The sequence below is a fragment of the Anomaloglossus baeobatrachus genome, chromosome 12 (genome assembly GCF_048569485.1).
Source record: "Anomaloglossus baeobatrachus isolate aAnoBae1 chromosome 12, aAnoBae1.hap1, whole genome shotgun sequence".
Classification (NCBI taxonomy): domain Eukaryota; kingdom Metazoa; phylum Chordata; class Amphibia; order Anura; family Aromobatidae; genus Anomaloglossus; species Anomaloglossus baeobatrachus.
The window spans coordinates 128,875,901-128,897,861 of record NC_134364.1 but is presented as its reverse complement, the minus strand read 5'-3'; positions in this window follow the sequence as shown (position 1 = coordinate 128,897,861).

The following is a 21,961-nucleotide window of genomic DNA, read 5'->3' as shown; positions in this document are numbered from 1 at the left end:
TCACTCATACTCGCCTGTATAGTATTCTCCATCACTCACACTCACCTGTATTGTATTCTCCATCACTCATACTCACCTGTATAGTATTCTCCATCACTCATACTCGCCTGTGTTGTGTTTCCCATCACTCATACTTGCCTGCATAGAATTCTCCATCACTCACACTCGCCTGTTTTGTATTCTCCATCACCCATACTCGCCTGTGTTGTACTCTCCATCACTCATACTCACCTGTGTAGTATTCTCCATTACTCATACTCACCTGTGTGGAATTCTCCATCACTCATACTCACCTGTGTAGTATTCTCCATCACTCATACTTGCCTGTGTTGTATTCTCCATCACCCATACTCGCCTGTGTTGTATTCTCCATCACCCATACTCACCTGTGTTGTATTCTCCATCACCCATACTCGCCTGTGTTGTATTCTCCATCACCCATACTCGCCTGTGTTGTATTCTCCATCACCCATACTCACCTGTGTTGTATTCTCCATCTCTTATACTTGCCTGTATATTATTCTCCATCACTCATACTCGCCTGTGTTGTATTCTCCATCACCCATACTCGCCTGTGTTGTATTCTCCATCACCCATGCTCACCTGTGTTGTATTCTCCATCACTCATACTCGCCTGTGTTGTATTCTCCATCACCCATACTCACCTGTGTAGTATTCTCCATCACTCATACTTGCCTGTATATTATTCTCCATCACTCATACTTGCCTGTATATTATTCTCCATCACTCATACTCACCTGTGTTGTATTCTCCATCACCCATACTCACCTGTGTTGTATTCTCCATCACCCATACTCGCCTGTGTTGTATTCTCCATCACCCATACTCACCTGTATAGTATTTTCCATCACTCATACTTGCCTGTATAGTATTCTCCATCACTCATACTCGCCTGTATAGTATTCTCCATCACTCACCTGTATTGTATTCTCCATCACCCATACTCGCCTGTGTATTTTCCATCACCCACACTCGCCTGTGTATTTTCCAACACCCACACTCGCCTGTGTTGTATTCTCCATCACTCATACTCGCCTGTATAGTATTCTCCATCACTCATACTCGCCTGTGTTGTATTCTCCATCACTCATACTCGCCTGTATAGAATTCTCCATCACTCACACTCACCTGTATTGTATTCTCCATCACCCATACTCGCCTGTGTTGTACTCTCCATCACTCATACTCACCTGTGTAGTATTCTCCATCACTCATACTCACCTGTGTTGTATTCTCCATCACTCTTACTCACTGTCATGATGTATTTTACCTTCTCACTGTATTTGCTGTAATACTATGTCTTGGGATGTAAGTAACCATACCTTCCCCCCCATCTCCTGTGTCTCTGGGCCCATAATGCAATTATCTCTTGTCCACACAGCCAGGGGAACTTCTCATTGTTTCGTAAGCAGTGGATAACACCAACTACACAAACCTGTAGACATCTCGGAGCCAACCTTCTAGAATCTTCTAGTGGGCCCAACCATTGCATAGACCCCTACCCTTGAGGGGCGGGCCCACGAGCTCAGACAATTCACTCCTGTTTCTAAATGCAGTTGGGAGCTGAGTTTTCAAGAGGAAGGGAGCGAGATCTGATTCTGCGGACAGATCTTGCCGTCCAGTGGATTGTGTGGGATTTCTGGGACTCTGAAGAGGACTATTTTGTCGTGATCTGGCACTTTGGATTATCGGGAGGTGCCCCCGAATCTGTTTTATTTGGACTTGTCGTGTGCTGTTCCTGTATTCCTGTTAGTAAACCTGTTGGATCATCCTCGGCCTGTTGTCTCTCTTTGCTCTGATGTACACCCCGTCACACTCACCTGTGTAGTATTCTCCATCACCCATACTCGCCTGTGTTGTTTTCTTCATCACTCATACCTGTGTAGTACTCTACCTCAGTATACAGTCAGGGCCAGAAATATTTGGACAGTGACACAAGTTTTGTTATTTTAGCTGTTTACAATAACATGTTCAGAAATACAATTATATATATAATATGGGCTGAAAGTGCACACTCCCAGCTGCAATATGAGAGTTTTCACATCCAAATCGGAGAAAGGGTTTAGGAATCATAATTCTGTAATGCATAGCCTCCTCTTTTTCAAGGGACCAAAAGTAATTGTACAAGGGACTCTAAGGGCTGCAATTAACTCTGAAGGCGTCTCCCTCATTAACCTGTAATCAATGAAGTAGTTAAAAGGTCTGGGGTTGATTACAGGTGTGTGGTTTTGCATTTGGAAGCTGTTGCTGTGACCAGACAACATGCGGTCTAAGGAACTCTCAATTGAGGTGAAGCAGAACATCCTGAGGCTGAAAAAAAAGAAAAAATCCATCAGAGAGATAGCAGACATGCTTGGAGTAGCAAAATCAACAGTCGGGTACATTCTGAGAAAAAAGGAATTGACTGCTGAGCTTGGGAACTCAAAAAGGCCTGGGCGTCCACGGATGACAACAGTGGTGGATGATCGCCGCATACTTTCTTTGGTGAAGAACCCGTTCACAACATCAACTGAAGTCCAGAACACTCTCAGTGAAGTAGGTGTATCTGTCTCTAAGTCAACAGTAAAGAGAAGACTCCATGAAAGTAAATACAAAGGGTTCACATCTAGATGCAAACCATTCATCAATTCCAAAAATAGACAGGCCAGAGTTAAATTTGCTGAAAAACACCTCATGAAGCCAGCTCAGTTCTGGAAAAGTATTCTATGGACAGATGAGACAAAGATCAACCTGTACCAGAATGATGGGGAGAAAAAAGTTTGGAGAAGAAAGGGAACGGCACATGATCCAAGGCACACCACATCCTCTGTAAAACATGGTGGAGGCAACGTGATGGCATGGGCATGCATGGCTTTCAATGGCACTGGGTCACTTGTGTTTATTGATGACATAACAGCAGACAAGAGTAGCCGGATGAATTCTGAAGTGTACAGGGATATACTTTCAGCCCAGATTCAGCCAAATGCCGCAAAGTTGATCGGACGGCGCTTCATAGTACAGATGGACAATGACCCCAAGCATACAGCCAAAGCTTCCCAGGATTTCATGAGTGCAAAAAAGTGGAACATTCTGCAATGGCCAAGTCAATCACCAGATCTTAACCCAATTGAGCATGCATTTCACTTGCTCAAATCCAGACTTAAGACGGAAAGACCCACAAACAAGCAAGACCTGAAGGCTGCGGCTGTAAAGGCCTGGCAAAGCATTAAGAAGGAGGAAACCCAGCGTTTGGTGATGTCCATGGGTTCCAGACTTAAGGCAGTGATTGCCTCCAAAGGATTCGCAACAAAATATTGAAAATAAAAATATTTTGTTTGGGTTTGGTTTATTTGTCCAATTACTTTTGACCTCCTAAAATGTGGAGTGTTTGTAAAGAAATGTGACAATTCCTACAATTTCTATCAGATATTTAAGTTCAAACCTTCAAATTAAACGTTACAATCTGCACTTGAATTCTGTTGTAGAGGTTTCATTTCAAATCCAATGTGGTGGCATGCAGAGCCCAACTCGCCAAAATTGTGTCACTGTCCAAAGATTTCTGGACCTAACTGTACTTATCAGTGATAAAAATCAAAATGAAAAGTACTAGATAACTAAGTCTATTTTCTAACACCCCTCCCCCGTCGTCCATCCCATCACATATTCGTGTGTAGCACTCTCCACCTCCCATCACTCATTCATGTGTAGTACTCTCCACCTCCCATCACTCATTCATGTGTAGTGCTCTCCATCTCCCATCACTCAGTCATGTGTAGTATTCTCCACCTCCCATCACTCATTCATGTGTAGTACTCTCCACCTCCCATCACTCATTCATGTGTAGTACTCTCCACCTCCCATCACTCATTCATGTGTAGTACTCTCCACCTCCCATCACTCATTCATGTGTAGTACTCTCCACCTCCTATCACTCATTCATGTGTAGTACTCTCCACCTCCCATCACTCATTCATGTGTAGTACTCTCCACCTCCCATCACTCATGCCTTTTCATATGAATATTCCTGTCTCCCATTCATTTAGCAGTAGTTCTGACGTCTCATCACAGGGCACCTCTAGGATCTCCGATCTTTCCCCGCTCCTCCTCTGTCAGCCTGCGGGGCATCTCCTGTGTACAGCGCCTTCTTCACCACACATTTCCATTGGACTCAGGTCTGGGCTCTGCCCTTCCATGACTTCCATCATCTTCTTCTGGAGAAGCCGTTCTTTTGCGGATTTGGAGCTCTCAGGGTCGTTGTGCTGAAAAGTTTATTTTTTCATCTTCAGCTATAAATATTGACTGATGTTTGGACTTTTCATAATGTCCTTCATCTTGAGGAAAGCCCCAGCTGCCAAAACAAACCGCCCCCAAACACGATGCTGCCCCCACCAGGGCTCACTGTGGGGAGGGGATCTTTTGGGGATGCGCAGTGGTGTCTGCACGTTTTGCAGTTAAGGTCAAAAAGTTCCTCTTCGGGCTCATCAGACAGAACACGTTCCCCACAGTCTTTTGGCCAACTTCGTGTAGGTTTTGGCAGAGCAGTCTGGTGTGGATGTTTTTCTCTGTAAAGGCATCTGTCTTGTCATCCTATGCACAGGCCAGAGATAAGAATACGGGAGATTTTTGTCACATGCAGGACACAACCACAAATTCCTGCAGCTCCTTTAATGTTGCCGTCGGCCTCTGAAACACATTTCTTTTTTGCTTTTCATCAATTTTAAGCCATGTCCATTTCTCAGGAATGTCACTGTTGTGCCAGATTTAAGCAGCTCCTTGAGGACGTGTTCACAGTGGGCATTGTTTTGTTCCTTCTCCCGACTGATAACTTTCCACCCACAGTGAGATCCTTTGCTGTGTTGTCAGCAGTTTACAGACCAGAAAATTTCCCCAAGAACAGCGACACTTTCTCAGGGGTTAATCAGATTCGCTGTAAATGGCGGCAGCTGAGCACTGATACTGTGTAGCATGAGCATAACCACACCATCAATTATAAAGAGAGTGTGAGCACTTATGCATACATGTATCATACATACAAGAAATCCTAGGAATTATATATGTGTAACTACCATTATCAGGAAATCAGACTCATCTGGCCTTGCAGAAGTATAACGTAAGTCTTGGCACCTCTGTTACCCACGTATCGTCGCGATTAGAGCTGTGATCTTGTCCCGCCTCGTTATAGGAGACGTGTAACTTGTAGCGAGCACTGCTCACCAGGCTGAGTATAAACATGATTTACAACCCCAGATATCGCCCCAACGCCTGCGGTAAAGGGGATGCAGACCAGCCTGACGGCTCCACCACATCGCCTGTGGCCATATTAGCATAGGCAGGTGATGAGTCTCCTATATAATTTATATCACTCATTTCTCTGTTCCGGAAAAGCCCCCCCCAGACCCCAATCCATCTCTGGTCTAATAGAAGAGAACGCGCCACACGACCTCCATCATCCCTATCTGGGTCTGAACTAGGATACAATACTGACACCTGCTGGACGCAGCGGGAATTACTGTAATGTTCTCTGACCGCTTTCCGGGGACAGTATTCCTGCTGAAACTTATTCTGGTAGCAGCAAAAATCCAGAACACTCTCTCAGCATCCGGTGTCACAAGTACATCCCCCCAAACTCTGCTCCGGTCTGACTTGAGCCCGTCACAGATAAAGGCGCTATTGTCTCTGGATCTTCGTTGCGTAGATGAACCTGTTCTGCTGCATCCAGAGCCAGGAGACGGTATAAAGGGGGCATTCATACACCAAGGTCACCGGGCGACACCTGGAGACTTACACCCTAGGGCCACCAGTCTCCGAGATTCCCCCCCAGCGAGGGGAACGAGCCGCCAGAAAAGATCACCTGCATTAGGACCAGACTACAACTCCCAGCATATGCTCGTATACACGGCTCATCAGCCAGCATCATACAGTACGGGATTAGATACACTTAGACATACAGTGGCATGCAAATGTTTGTGCACCCCTGGTCAAAAATTACTGCTATTGTGAACAGTTGAGCATGTTGAAATTAATCTCTAAAAGGCGAAAGGTTAAAATGAAACTTTTTTTGTATTTCAGGCAAAAAAAAATAAATCATCTTTTACATTTGAAAAATTATAAAAAGGAAATACGTAATTACTTACCGGTAATGTGTTTTTTTCTGAACCCATGAATGCACCACGAGAGAGGGGATCCGCCCTTCAAGGACAGGAAACCTCCAGGATAAAAAGGGGTGGTACCTCTCCCCGCATCAGTTGGATTACAGAGCATGAAAGGACCTCCAAAAAAATGAACATTGTTATGACATGCTCCACCACCAAAAAAACTACCCCTGTGAATAGGAGCGAAATAATAAAAACTGGTAACACCTAAGTGCAGGGAGGGAATGTAAGGGTGCCGTCATGGGTTCAGAAAACACACATTACCGGTAAGTAATTACGTATTTTTCCAGCACCCATGACGGCACCACGAGAGAATTACAGAGATAATATCTTAGGAAGGGAGTACAGTCATGGCCAAAAGTTTTAAGAATGACACCAAAATTATATTTTCACATGATCTGTTGCCCTCTGGTTTTAATTGTGTTTGTCTGATGTTTCCATCACATACAGAAATATAATTGCAATCATATTATGAGACCAGAAGGTTCTATTGACAGTTAGAATGAGTTAATGCAGCAAGTGAATATTTGCAGGGTTGACCCTTCTTCAGGACCTCTGCAATTCTCCCGGGTATGCTCTCAATCAACTTCTGGAGCAAATCCTGACTGATCGCTGTCCATTCTTGCATAAGCAATGCTTGCATTTTGCCAGAATTTGTTGGTTTTTGTTTGTCCACCCGTCTCTTGATGATTGCCCACAAGTTCTCAATGGGATTAAGATCTGGGGAGTTTCCAGGCCATGGACCCAAAATCTCTGTTTTGTTCCATGAGCCATTTAGTGATCCCCTTTGCTTTATGGCAAGGTGCTCCATCATGCTGGAAAAGGCATTGTTGGGCGCCAAACTGCTCTTGGACAGTTGGGAGAAGTTGCTCTTGGAGGACATTCTGGTATAATTCTTTATTCATGGCTGTGTTTTTAGGCAAGACTGTGAGTGGTGCGATTCCCTTGGTTGAGAAGCAACCCCACACATGAATGGTTTCCGGATGCTTAACAGTTGGCATGAGACAAGACTGATGGTAGCGCTCACCTGTTCTTCTCCTAATAAGCTGTTTTCCAGATGTCCCAAACAATCCAAAGGGGGATTCATGTGAGAAAATGACTTTACCCCAGTCCTCAGCAGTCCACTCCCTGTACCTTTTGCAGAATATCAGTCGGTCCCTGATGTTTTTTCTGGAGAGAAGTGGCTTCTTTGCTGCCCTCCTTGAAACCAGGCCTTGCTCAAGCAGTCTCCGCCTCACAGTGCGTGCAGAAGCACTCACACCAGCCTGCTGCCATTGCTGAGCTAGCTCGCCACTGCTGGTAGTCCCATCCCGCAGCTGAAACAGTTTTAAGATACGGTCCTGGCGTTTGCTGGTCCTTCTTGGGCGCCCTGGAGCCTTTTTGGCAACAATGGAAGCTCTCTCCTTGAAGTTCTTGATGATGCAATAGATTGTTGACTGAGGTGCGAACTTTGTAGCTGCGATACTCTTCCCTGTTAGGCCATTTTTGTGCAGAGCAATGATGGCTGCACGTGTTTCTTTAGAGAAACCATGGTTAACTGAAGAGAAACAATGATACCAAGCACCAGCCTCCTTTTAAAGTGTCCAGTGGTGTCATTCTTACTTAATCATGACTGATTGATCGCCAGCCCTGTCCTCATCAACACCCACACCTGTGTTAATGGAACAATCACTAAAACAATGTTAGCTGCTCCTTTTAAGGCAGGAATGCAATGATGTTGAAATGTGTTTTGGGGGTTGAAGTTCATTTTCTTAGCCAGTATTGACTTTGCAAGTAATTGCTGTTAAGCTGATCACTCTTTATGACATTCTGGAGTATATGCAAATTGCCATTAGAAAAACTGAAGTAGTAGACTTTGTAAAAATTAATATTTGTAGCATTCTCAAAACTTTTGGCCATGACTGTACTGTTTGTGTTAAGGTGAGACTACAATGGGTCTCTTAAGCCCTGACTGCCGTGTTCAGATTATAATGTCATGTGTGCACACGAGAAAGAATAAAATAATGAACTACAAGTCAGTTATGACTTTCTCTCATGACCGACGCCAGTGAATTCTGCCCGTTTATTTTCCATGAAGTCTTTATAGTTCTAGAGGAGTAAAGTGTGTAGACAAAATATAGTCCAATCAAGTATCACAGATCGGGCTCAGGACTTATAAGAATTTGCATAGTCTCTGCTGGATTGCTCAGTCCATACGTTGAGAATTCTCCTTCGTGTTGATCATCTTGGGTGTTGGCCAAGATGTAGGAGCCATCTTTAAAGTTACATATACTAATATATTGTATTAAGGAAAATCACTGAAATTATATATATATATATATATATATATATATATATATATATATATACACATACACACAGTACAGACCAAAAGTTTGGACACACCTTCTCATCTCTAGAACAACTGTTAAGAGGAGACTTTGTGCAGCAGGCCTTCATGATAACATAGCTGCTAGGAAACCACTGTTAAGGACAGGCAACAAGCAGAAGAGACTTGTTTGGGCTAAAGAACACAAGGAATGGACATTAGACCAGTGGAAATCTGTGCTTTGGTCTGATGAGTCCAAATTTGAGATCTTTGGATCCAACCACCGTGTCTTTGTAGAAAAGGTGAACGGATGGACTCTACATGGCTGGTTCCTACCGTGAAGCATGGAGGAGGAGGTGTGATGATGTGGGGGTGCTTTGCTGGTGACACTGTTGGGGATTTATTCAAAATTGAAGGCATACAGAACCAGCATGCCTACCATAGCATCTTGCAGCGGCGTACTATTCCATCCGGTTTGTGTTTAGTTGGACCATCATTTATTTTTCAACAGGACAATTACCCCAAGCACACCTCCAGGCTGTGTAAGGGCTATTTGACTAAGAAGGAGAGTGATGGGGTGCTACGCCAGATGACTTGGTCTGCGCAGTCACCAGACCTGAACCCAATCGAGATGGTTTGGGGGTGAGCTGGACCGCAGAGTGAAGGCAAAAGCGCCAACAAGTGCTAAGCATCTCTGGGAACTCCTTCAAGACTGTTGAAAAACCATTTCCGGTGACTACCTCTTGAAGCTCATCAAGAGAATGCTAAGAGTGTGCAAAGTAGTAATGAATATAAGATATATTTTCAGTTGTTTCACACTAAGTATTTCATTCCACATGTTTTAATTCATAGTTTTGATGCCTTCAATGTGAATCTACAATTTTCAGAGTCCTAAAAATAAAGAAAACTCTTTGAATGAGGTGTGTCCAAACTTTTGGTCTGTACTATATATATGTGTGTGTGTTAGTAAGAAACAAAAGCATTCATAAATATGTGTTAGGCTACATCAACTAAACTATATACCTGAGTCTATGAAATGGCTGAATTAAGTATTTTTGGTTACTTAATTCTTATCCTCAACATTTGTAGAACCCGTCTCCCAAAGGTGAGGTCGGTGAAGGACAAATCAAGTCGGTAGTGATTAAAAAAGGTGGACGGAGAAGACCATGTGGCCGCCTTACAAATCTGTTCAATGGAGACTTCTGATCTTTCTGCCCAGGAAGATGCCATCGCTCTTGTAGAGTGAGCCTTGAGACCAGCAGGTACTTCCTCACCACCCACTAGCCGTGTAAGCCATGGAGATGGCATCTCTGATCCACCTGGATAAGGTTGACCTAGAAGCCCTAAGCCCCTTCCTAATACCCTGAAATACTACAAATAATGACCTATCCTTTCTCCACTCTGTAGTGACCGATAAATACTGCTGAAGACAACGTTTAACATCTAGGCAGTGCCACCCTATTTCTTCCTGAGTAGAGGGATTATCATAAATGGAAGGGAGAACAATCTACTGAGTTCTATGGAAGTGAGAATTAACCTTTGGCAAATAAGCATGGTCCATTCTTAGGACTACTCTGTTATCAAAAAACTGAGTATAGGGTGGATTTACTGACAGGGCCTGGAGGTCGCGAACCCTGCGCGCTGAGGTGAGAGCGACCAGGAGAATAGTCTTGAGGGACAGATTCTTGAGACAGAAGAATCCAGGGGCTCAAAGGGGGGTTTAGTTAAAGCAGAGAGGACTAAATTAAGATCCCATGATGGCAGGGTCATACTGCGTCGTGGTCTGGATTTAGAACAGGCTCTAATAAACCTGGAGACCCAATGGTCTCTGGCCAGATTATGGTTATACAAGGCACCCAGGGCTGAGACTTGAACCTTTAGGGTACTAACCGATAGACTGAATTCCCAACCCTTCTGAAGAAATTCTAGAATGACAGGGACTGGGACTGGCCCGGCTGGATCTGCACCTGTGGAGGCTAAAAACTTGGTCTATATCCGCCCTTAAATCTGCGTACTGACAGGTTTCCTACACTGCATCAAGCTAGAAACTAGACCTGGAGAAAACCCGCTGCCTCCTATAAGTGACCTTTCAAATTCCACACTGTGAGGTGCAGCCTGTCGTTCCGGGGGGGGGAAGGCTGCACCCTGAGAGAGGAGGTCTGGCAATTCCGGCAGAACCCATGGTTTGGTTATGGACTGTCTGGTCAGCCAATAAAACCATGGCCTCTTTGACCAAAAGGGGGCTATCAGAATGACTGCTGCTTTGTCCTCCCGCACTTTCCTCAGAACTGCTTGAATGAGGGTGACTGAAGGGAAGGCATAAGCGAGGTTGAAGTCCCATTTGAGCAACAGAGCGTCCACAGAGTAAGGATGATCCCTTGGATCTAGTGAGCAGAAGTGGTGAACTTTCCTGTTCTTCCTGGTCGCAAAAAGATCTCTCTGGAACCCTCCACTCTTCCATTATCTGGTTGAAAGTGGACTGTTGTAGGGTCCATTCTCCTTGATGTAACCTGCTGCGACTGAGAAAGTCCACCATACAGTTCTCTTTCCTTCTTATGTGGACAGCCTATAAGGATTCCAAATGGTTCTCCGCCAGAGCAAGAATTCTGCTTGCTATACCCATGATCGGCCTGGAACAAGTACAGTACCTCCCTGATGGTTGAGATACATAACTGTTGCCTGGTTGTCTGATAGAACCTTGACATGGTGGTGACCCTTCAGTGATGGCGGAAACTGACAACGCTTTTTCTACCGCCAGTAATTCTCTGGTATTTGAGGAACCTTGAGCTTCTCCTCCAGACCATCTCCCTTGTATTAGATGATCGTGTAGGTGGGCCCCCCAACCGTACAAGCTTGCGTCGGTGGTCACAACCACCGTTTCTGGGATTATCCAAGGCACCCCTCTTCTTAAATTGATTGGATTCATCCACCAACGAAGGGACTGTACTGTGTGAGGGCGGAGAACAATGGATCTGTCCAGGTGATCCCCCCCAGAGCTTCCTGATGTCCCAAGATATCCCACTGGAGGATTCTGGTGTGTGACTGAGCCCATCGGACTGCCGGGATGGCCGATGTCAAGGAGCCTAGAAGGGGCATTGCTCCTCAGTGAAATCTGGTTGGAATTCAGTACTCGCTCTGAGTCTGAAGACCATCCACTTTGTAATCCGGTAGATGACACCACATTTGAGTGGCTGAGTCCCAGGTGAGGCCTAGAAAGAGCTGAATCTTGGACGGGTTTAATCTGGACTTCTCTTGATTTATGAGCCATCCAAGCTCCGTCAGGGAGGACAGTACTTCCTGTAGAAGGGCTGTGCAATGTTGAGCAGAGGTGCCGACAATTAGGAAGTCGTCCAGATGGGGTATGATGACTTCTTTCTGACGCAGATAAGCGGTTACTTCAGATAACAGCTTCATGAAGATCCTCGGAGCCACTGCGAGGCCGAAAGGGAGGGCTTTGTACTGGAAATGGCAGATCCGTCCATCCATAGTCAGGGCTACTCTGAAGAACTTCTGGAACAGACTGTGTATCGGGACATGGTAGTATGCGTCGCGCAGGTGAAACACCGCCATGTGACAATGTGGATACAGATATTTTACTGTGGATCTCACAGACTCCATCTTGAAGCTGTCTATTTGAAGGAACTGCTTGAGAGCTTTCAGGTTTATTATGGTTCGATACGAACCGTCGAGCTACCTCACCAGAAAGAGGGTGGAGTAGAATCCTTCTCTCTGTTCTTGTTTGGGAACCTCTATCAAGACTCCTTTGAGTAGAAGCTGCCGAATTTCTTTCTCCAAGGCCAGTTGTTCCGCTGGAGACCGTCTCAGAGGTGTAAGAACGAACCTTTGAGGATGAGAGTGATGGAAGAAAAGCTTGAGGCCTGATCTTACTAGGCCGAGAATCCACGGATGTGACGATATCTGCTCCCAGGACGGAAGGAAATATGAGATTCTCCCTCCGACCTGGGGAAACAAGTCACTGGGATGATCTTTTCTGGTCCTTTGAACATGAACCCCTACCCTGGCTTCTTCCTATCGGACCAACGATTCTGGTCTCTGTTTGGTGCACCTCGGCGAACCTGTCCCTTCTGAAAGGAATGTCTGGAACATGGAAAGGGATGGAAAAGGAAATCCTCTCTTATGACTAGCCTTCTCTAGGATATCATCCAACACTGGTCCAAATAAATGTTCTCCCTGGCAAGGGATGTTGCAGAGCTTTGTTTTTATCTGAATATCACCCCGGCCAGCATTTTAGCCAAAGGGCCCTTCTGGCTGCGTTGGAGAGGGATGCCGACTTTGCCGCTAATTTAGTCGAATCTGCCAGGAAGGCCGCTGATCCCCGTAACCGGGAAACGGATGAAGATATCTCCTCTTTTGGGGCCTTTGCCCTAAGCTGGTCCAATCTATCCACACTGTAAGCAATCTAGCCGTACAGGTGGCCTCGATGGCAGGTCGCACTCCTCCGGCAGAGGCCTCCCAGGTATTCTTCAGAATTGGTCTGCCTTCTTGTCCAATGGATCTTTTAATGATCCCAAGTCTTCAAATGGTAAGGCAAATTTCCTAGAGGCTTTGGCGACTGCAACGAAGGGAATTTTGTTACTTACCGTAAATTCCTTTTCTTCTAGCTCCTATTGGGAGACCCAGACGATTGGGTGTATAGCTACTGCCTCCGGAGGCCACACAAAGCATTACACTAAAAAGTGTAAGGCCCCTCCCCTTCTGGCTATACACCCCCCGTGGGATCACGGGCTGCTCAGTTTTAGTGCTAAAGCAAGAAGGAGGAAAGCCAATAACTGGTTTAAACAAATTCACTCCGAAGTAACATCGGAGAACTGAAAACCGTTCAACATGAACAACATGTGTACCCGAAAAAACCAAAAATCCCGAAGGAAACAGGGCGGGTGCTGGGTCTCCCAATAGGAGCTAGAAGAAAAGGAATTTACGGTAAGTAACAAAATTCCCTTCTTCTTCGGCGCTCCATTGGGAGACCCAGACGATTGGGACGTCCAAAAGCAGTCCCTGGGTGGGTAAAGAAATACCTCATGTTAGAGCTGCAAAGACAGCCCTCCCCTACGGGGAGGCAACTGCCGCCTGCAGGACTCTTCTACCTAGGCTGGCGTCCGCCGAAGCATAGGTATGCACCTGATAATGTTTGGTGAAAGTGTGCAAACTCGACCAGGTAGCTGCCTGGCACACCTGTTGAGCCGTGGCCTGGTGTCGTAATGCCCAGGACGCACCCACGGCTCTGGTAGAATGGGCCTTCAGCCCTGATGGAACCGGAAGCCCAGCAGAACGGTAGGCTTCAAGAATTGGTTCTTTGATCCATCGAGCCAGGGTGGATTTGGAAGCCTGCGACCCTTTGCGCTTACCAGCGACAAGGACAAAGAGTGCATCCGAGCGGCGCAGAGGCGCCGTGCGGGAAATGTAGATTCTGAGTGCTCTCACCAGATCCAACAAATGTAAATCCTTTTCATACCGATGAACCGGATGAGGACAAAAGGATGGTAAGAAGATATCCTGATTAAGATGAAACGAGGATACCACCTTAGGGAGAAACTCCTGAATGGGGCGCAGCACTACCTTGTCCTGGTGGAATACCAGGAAGGGAGCCTTAGATGACAGCGCTGCTAGCTCAGACACTCTCCGAAGAGACGTGATCGCTACCAGAAAGGCCACTTTCTGTGATAGTCGAGAAAGTGAAACATCCCTCAGAGGCTCGAAGGGCGGCTTCTGGAGAGCAACTAGTACCCTGTTGAGATCCCATGGATCTAACGGCCGCTTGTACGGGGGAGCGATATGACAAACCCCCTGCAGGAACGTGCGCACCTTAGGAAGTTGTGCTAGACGCTTCTGAAAAAACACGGATAGCGCCGAGACTTGCCCTTTCAGGGAGCCGAGCGACAAGCCCTTTTCTAACCCAGATTGCAGGAAAGAAAGAAAAGTAGGCAATGCAAATGGCCAGGGAGACACTCCCTGAGCCGAGCACCAGGATAAGAATATCTTCCACGTTCTGTGGTAGATCTTAGCAGACGTGGGCTTCCTAGCCTGTCTCATGGTGGCAACAACCCCTTGAGATAATCCTGAAGACGCTAGGATCCAGGACTCAATGGCCACACAGTCAGGTTCAGGGCCGCAGAATTCAGATGGAAAAACGGCCCTTGGGACAGTAGGTCTGGCCGGTCTGGTAGTGCCCACGGTCGGCCGACCGTGAGATGCCACAGATCCGGGTACCACGACCTCCTCGGCCAGTCTGGGGCGACGAGTATGACGCGGCTGCAATCGGATCTTATCTTGCGTAGCACTCTGGGCAAGAGTGCCAGAGGTGGAAACACATAAGGGAGCCGGAACTGCGACCAATCTTGCACTAGGGCGTCTGCCACTAGAGCTCTTTGATCGCGAGACCGCGCCATGAAGGCCGGAACTTTGTTGTTGTGCCGAGACGCCATTAGGTCGACGTCCGGCACCCCCCAGCGGCGACAGATTTCCTGAAACACGTCCGGGTGAAGGGACCATTCCCCTGCGTCCATGCCCTGGCGACTGAGGAAGTCTGCTTCCCAGTTTTCTACGCCCGGGATGTGAACTGCGGATATGGTGGATGCTCTGTCCTCCACCCACATCAGAATCCGCCGGACTTCCTGGAAGGCTTGCCGACTGCGTGTCCCTCCTTGGTGGTTGATGTATGCCACCGCTGTGGAATTGTCCGACTGAATTCGGATCTGCTTTCCTTCCAGCCACTGCTGGAAGGCTAGTAGGGCAAGATACACTGCCCTGATTTCCAGAACATTGATCTGAAGGGTGGACTCCTGCTGAGTCCACGTACCCTGAGCTCTGTGGTGGAGAAAAACTGCTCCCCACCCTGACAGGCTCGCGTCTGTCGTGACCACTGCCCAGGATGGGGGTAGGAAGGACCTTCCCTGTGATAATGAGGTGGGAAGAAGCCACCACTGCAGGGAATCCTTGGCCGACTGGGAAAGAGAGACTTTCCTGTCCAGGGACGTTGACTTCCCGTCCCATTGGCGGAGAATGTCCCATTGAAGTGGGCGCAGATGAAACTGTGCAAACGGGACTGCCTCCATTGCCGCCACCATCTTCCCTAGGAAGTGCATGAGGCGTCTTAAGGAGTGCGACTGACCGTGAAGGAGAGACTGCACCCCTGTCTGTAGTGAACGCTGCTTGTCCAGCGGAAGCTTCACTATCGCTGAGAGAGTATGAAACTCCATGCCAAGATACGTTAGTGATTGGGTCGGTGACAGATTTGACTTTGAAAAGTTGATGATCCACCCGAAAGTCTGGAGAGTCTCCAGCGCAACAGTCAGGCTGAGTTGGCATGCCTCTTGAGAAGGTGCCTTGACCAGAAGATCGTCTAAGTACGGGATCACCGAGTGTCCCTGAGAGTGCAAGACTGCTACCAGTGCCGCCATGACCTTGGTGAAAACCCGTGGGGCTGTCGCCAGACCAAATGGCAGAGCTACGAACTGAAGATGGTCGTCTCCTATCACGAAGCGTAGAAAACGCTGGTGCTCTGGAGCAATCGGCACGTGGAGATAAGCATCTTTGATGTCTATTGATGCTAGGAAATCTCCTTGGGACATTGAGGCAATGACGGAGCGGAGGGATTCCATCCGGAACCGCCTGGTTTTCAAATGCTTGTTGAGCAGTTTTAGGTCCAGAACAGGACGGAAAGAGCCGTCCTTTTTTGGAACCACGAAGAGATTGGAGTAAAAACCTTGCCCTTGTTCCTGAAGAGGAACAGGGACCACCACTCCTTCTGCTCTTAGTGAGCCCACCGCCTGCAGAAGGGCATCTGCTCGGTCGGGATGTGGGGAAGTTCTGAAGAACCGAGGCGGAGGACGAGAACTGAACTCTATCCTGTACCCGTGAGACAAAATGTCTGTTACCCACCGGTCCTTGACCTGTGGCAGCCAAATGTCGCAAAAGCGGGAGAGCCTGCCCCCGACCGAGGATGCGGAGAGAGGAGGCCGAAAGTCATGAGGCAGCCGCCTTGGAAGCGGTTCCTCCGGTTGCTTTCTTTGGGCGTGATTGAGCCCGCCAGGAATCTGAGTTCCTTTGGTCCTTCTGAGTCCCTTTGGACGAGGAGAATTGGGCCCTGCCCGAGCCTCGAAAGGACCGAAACCTCGACTGTCCCCTCCTCTGTTGAGGTTTGCTTGATCTGGGCTGGGGTAAGGAAGAGTCCTTACCCTTGGACTTTTTAATGATCTCAGCCAATTGCTCACCAAACAGTCTGTCTCCAGATAATGGCAAGCTGGTTAAACATTTTTTGGAAGCAGAATCTGCTTTCCATTCCTTTAACCACAAGGCTCTGCGCAAAACTACAGAGTTGGCGGACGCCATTGAGGTCCGGCTCGTAGAGTCCAGGACTGCATTGATAGCGTAGGTCGCAAACGCAGACATTTGCGTCGTCAAGGACGCCACTTGCGGCACTGCTGGACGTAAGATAGAGTCCACCTGTGCCAGACCAGCTGAAATAGCTTGGAGTGCCCACACGGCCGCGAATGCAGGAGCAAACGACGCGCCGATAGCTTCATAGACAGATTTCAACCAAAGGTCCATCTGTCTGTCATTGGGATCTTTAAGTGAAGCCCCATCTTCCACTGCAACTATGGATCTAGCCGCAAGCCTGGAGATTGGGGGATCCACCTTTGGACACTGGGTCCAGCGTTTGACCACGTCAGGGGGAAAGGGATAACGTGTATCCTTAAGACGTTTGGAGAAACGCTTGTCTGGATAAGTATGGTGTTTCTGCACTGATTCTCTGAAGTCAGAGTGGTCCAGAAAAGTACTCAATTTACGCTTTGGATATCTGAAATGGAACTTCTCCTGCTGTGCAGCTGCCTCCTCTGCTGAAGGGGCTGGGGGAGAAATATCCAACAGCCTATTGATGGCCGCTATAAGGTCATTTACCATGGCGTCACCATCAGGCGTATCCAGATTGAGTGCGGTCTCAGGATTGGACTCCTGATCACCCCCCTCTGTCTGATCATACAGAGACTCTTCTCGCTGAGACCCTGACCAGCGTGATGACGTGGAGGGTCTCTCCCAGCGAGCTCGCTTAGGCTGCCTGGGACTGTCATCCGAGTCAGAGCCATCAGCCTGTGATGCCAGGGACCCCCTTGGAGCACGGATAAGTTCCAACTGAGGGGGACCAGGGAGCATTGACTCAGCAGTGTCCATGGTCTGGGTAACTGGCCTGGACTGCAAGGTTTCCAGTATCTTTGTCATAGTCACAGACATCTTATCAGCGAAAACTGCAAACTCTGTCCCCGTCACCGGGGCAGGGTTCACCGGTGTCTCTGCCTGGGTCACTACTATCATAGACTCCGGCTGCCGAAGCGGCACAGGGATCGAACATTGCACACAATGGGGGTCCTTGGAACCTGCCGGTAGATCAGCCCCACATGCGGTACACGCCTCGTATACAGCCCGTGCCTTGGCACCCTTGCGTTTTGCGGATGACATGTTGTTGTCTCCTTAGAGCAGTATAGGGTATAAGCCAAGAAGCGACCGCAGTGCAATATGTATATATATATATGGCACAGTAAAAGTACACCAATAACAACACTGTGGCACTAGTGGGGCCAGCACATATGTGCCGCTTACCGCCCGCTGAAAAGCGGGTGTGTGGTCGCCAAAATCCCTTGTCTGGGTCTCCCAGAGCCTGTGTCCGTTCTCCAGCCAGACTGCATGCAGGAATGGCTGCCGGCGTCCTGTGGAGAGGGGCGGGCCCTGGGCGTATACAGACAAAGTGCGGGAAACATGCGTCCCACTGTGCCCAGTGAGAGGGCTGGAGCATGTAAATAAGGCTCCAGCCCTCGGCGCTGCCTATTGCACAGCGTCTCTCCCCTTCCCTGATTGACAGGGTGGGGGCGGGAACGAAGCGGAGCTAGGCCGCAAAAGCCGGGGACTAAATTTATAAGCGCCGCCGTCGTAAAAGCACGGTCGGCGCTAAGTCCCCGGCGCACCACAAGTCTCAGCCGCGCCGCCGCTCTAGGGGCGGTCGGCGCGGTAGTTCCCAACCATAAAGTCACTCAGTTAAGCTGCAGTGACACGACCCCAGCGCTACTGTCCCCGGCGCACTAGCACACCCAGCAAGTCTGGAGTGTGCCTGTGCCTGTCTGAACGGGGACACAGAGTACCTGAATGTTGCAGGGCCTTGTCCCTGAACGGTACCCAGCTCCGTATCCAGCAGGTTCTATGGGTCTGTGGATGGAGCCCGGCCCCAGGGCTTGGGGGCCGGTAAGATCCCACTTCCTCAGAGCCCCTCAGGGGGATGGGGAAGGAAAGCAGCATGTGGGCTCCAGCCTCCGTACCCACAATGGTTACCTCAACCTTAACAAACACCGCCAAAAGGAATGGGGTGAGAAGGGAGCATGCTGGGAGCCCTATATGGGCCCTCTTTTCTTCCATCCGATATAGTCAGCAGCTACTGCTGACTGAAACAGTGGAGCTATGCGTGGATGTCTGACCTCCTTCGCACAAAGTTTGAAAAACTGAGCAGCCCGTGATCCCACGGGGGGTGTATAGCCAGAAGGGGAGGGGCCTTACACTTTTTAGTGTAATGCTTTGTGTGGCCTCCGGAGGCAGTAGCTATACACCCAATCGTCTGGGTCTCCCAATGGAGCGCCGAAGAAATCTAGTTTAGGAGCCTTATCCCAGGTGGAGCAAGAGGCATCCTCAAAGGGATATTTTCTCTTAAATGTGCCTGGAAGGGAACGTTTCTTATCTGGCCCCTTCCACTCCTTTGTAATCAGAGCCTGCACTTTCTCTACAACAGGGAAGGTGCGCCATTTCCTCTGCTCCATGCCCCCAAACATCCGATCCTGGACAGATTTTTCCGGTTTCTCGTCTGGGATGCCCATAATGGATCGCACTGTTTTTACTATCTTCCATGTATTCTAAACTGGGAAGCACTGGCGACCTCCCAAGTCGCTATCAGAAGAGCATGGTGAGGGTGAGGCGGAGGAGTCATGTTCTCCATCTGACCTATCAGTATCTGCATAAGCCGTGGAGGGGGGCTTAGGTACCTTAGAGCTTCTAAACTTGGACATGGATTTAAGGGATTCCCTGACCTCTTCCCTAATAATGGATCTTAAATCTGAGGCAAATCCCGGTTTTTCTTCGGCCAGAGTCTGCTGAATGCAGCCCCTTCACAGCCTCTTAGTACAGGAACTGGATAGTTCCTTCTTGCACAGAGCACATTCCTTATACCTGGTTTTTGATACACATTTTTTAGGTCTGTCACAAATTTGGAAGAAATAGAGAAAAAAACGACCTTAAAAGGAGGTGAACTTTCACGAAGACTCACCATTCAGATGCAAAGAGGTGGTACCGGGTCAGGAGTGACGTAATCCGACTTTCCTCCTTTGGAGGGTCGTTTGGTGTCGGGCTTGCCAGAACTAGGTTCACGCTGGCTGAATCGGTCATCACTCTTCCCGCTTGCCACCAGAGCCTGTGACACTGCTGTCTCAGCTGCCTCTTTGCTGCCGCTTCTAAGACTCAGAGCCATCCCGATCAGATCGCAGCCGTGGTGAAGGAGGTGAAGGTGCTGACTGCCGCTCATCCATGGTATTGGAGAGTCATAGGCTGTTACACCAGCCCAGGAGGTTTGCCGCCCTTTTTTAAACTGGGCCGGAACTCCTCCTCACTACTTCCGGGAGCTGACGTCACCAGAACGGGGCACCCAATAGAAGGGAACGCCCCGCACATGCGCACTGTTGAAGGTGCATCCCCCCGCCACACACAACATGGCGCCTCCTAGCAATAAGCATAAGCGCCACGGAGTATGCAGCCCGTAAGGACACCACCGCCAAAGTAAGTGCTGCTTGCTCCTTACCTGGTCATCGTAGGACTCCACACCACTCCCGTGCCTCGCCGCTCCGATGTCAGCCCCCCTGAGCCTGCCGTGGCGCCACTGTAGGAGGGTGTTCTTACTCGCAGTCAGGACCCCTGGGTCTTATGCGGCGTCTCCACAACACCTCGGCCGGCCGCAGCAGGACCCGTGCCTCTGCCAGAACCGGTCGGCCAGGGCTTGTATCTTCATCTTCAGCCCCAGTAGGACCATCCTGATTCTCGTGGTGATTCCTCGAGGCTCCCTGTTCAAGGACAGGAAACCAACTGATGCGGGGAGAGCTACCGCCCCTTTTTATCCTGGAGGTTTCCTGTCCTTGATGGGCAGATCCCCTCTCTCGTGCTGCAGTCATGGGTGCTGGAAAAAAGAAGGGAATTTTGTTACTTACCGTAAATTCCTTTTCTTCTAGCTCTTATTGGGAGACCCAGACGATTGGGGTATAGCTACTGCCCTCCGGAGGCCACACAAAGCACTACACTAAAAAGTGCAAGGCCCCTCCCCTTCTAGCTATACCCCCCCGTGGTATCACGGGTTCTCCAGTTTTAGTGCCAAAGCAAGAAGGAGGAAGCCAATAACTGGTTTAAACAAATTAACTCCGAATAACGTCGGAGAACTGAAAAACCGTTCAACATGAACAACATGTGTACCCGCAAACAACAAAAAAATCCCGAAGGACAACAGGGCGGGTGCTGGGTCTCCCAATAAGAGCTAGAAGAAAAGGAATTTACGGTAAGTAACAAAATTCCCTTCTTCTTCAGCGCTCTATTGGGAGACCCAGACGATTGGGACGTCCAAAAGCTGTCCCTGGGTGGGTAAAGAGATACCTCATGTTAGAGCTGCAAAACAGCCCTCCCCTACGGGGATGTCACTGCCGCCTGCAGGACTCTTCTACCTAAGCTGGCATCCGCCGAAGCATAGGTATGCACCTGATAATGTTTGGTGAAAGTGTGCAGACTCGACCAGGTAGCTGCCTGGCACACCTGTTGAGCCGAAGCCTGGTGTCGCAAAGCCCAGGACGCACCCACAGCTCTGGTTGAGTGGGCTTTCAGCCCTGAAGGAACCGGAAGCCCAGCAGAACGGTAGGCTTCCAGAATTGGTTCTTTGATCCATCGAGCCAGGGTGGCTTTAGAAGCCTGCGACCCCTTGCGCTGGCCAGCGACAAGGACAAAAAGTGCATCTGAACAGCGGATAGGCGCCGTGCGAGAAATATAGATTCTGAGTGCTCTCACCAGATCTAGCAAACGTAAGTCTTTCTCATACCGGTGAACCGGCTGAGGACAAAAGGAAGGCAAGGATATATCCTGATTAAGATGAAACGAGGATACGACCTTAGGGAGAAACTCCGGAATGGGGCGCAGCACTACCTTGTCCTGGTGGAACACCAGGAAGGGAGCCTTGGATGACAGAGCTGCCAGCTCAGACACTCGCCGAAGCGATGTGATCGCAACAAGAAACGCCACTTTCTGTGACAGGCGAGAAAAGGAAACGTCCTTTAGAGGCTCGAAGGGCGGCTTTTGCAGAGCAACTAGTACTCTGTTCAGATCCCATGGATCTAACGGCCGCTTGTACGGGGGCACAATATGACAGACCCCCTGTAGGAACGTGCGCACCTTAGGAAGACGTGCTAGACGCTTCTGA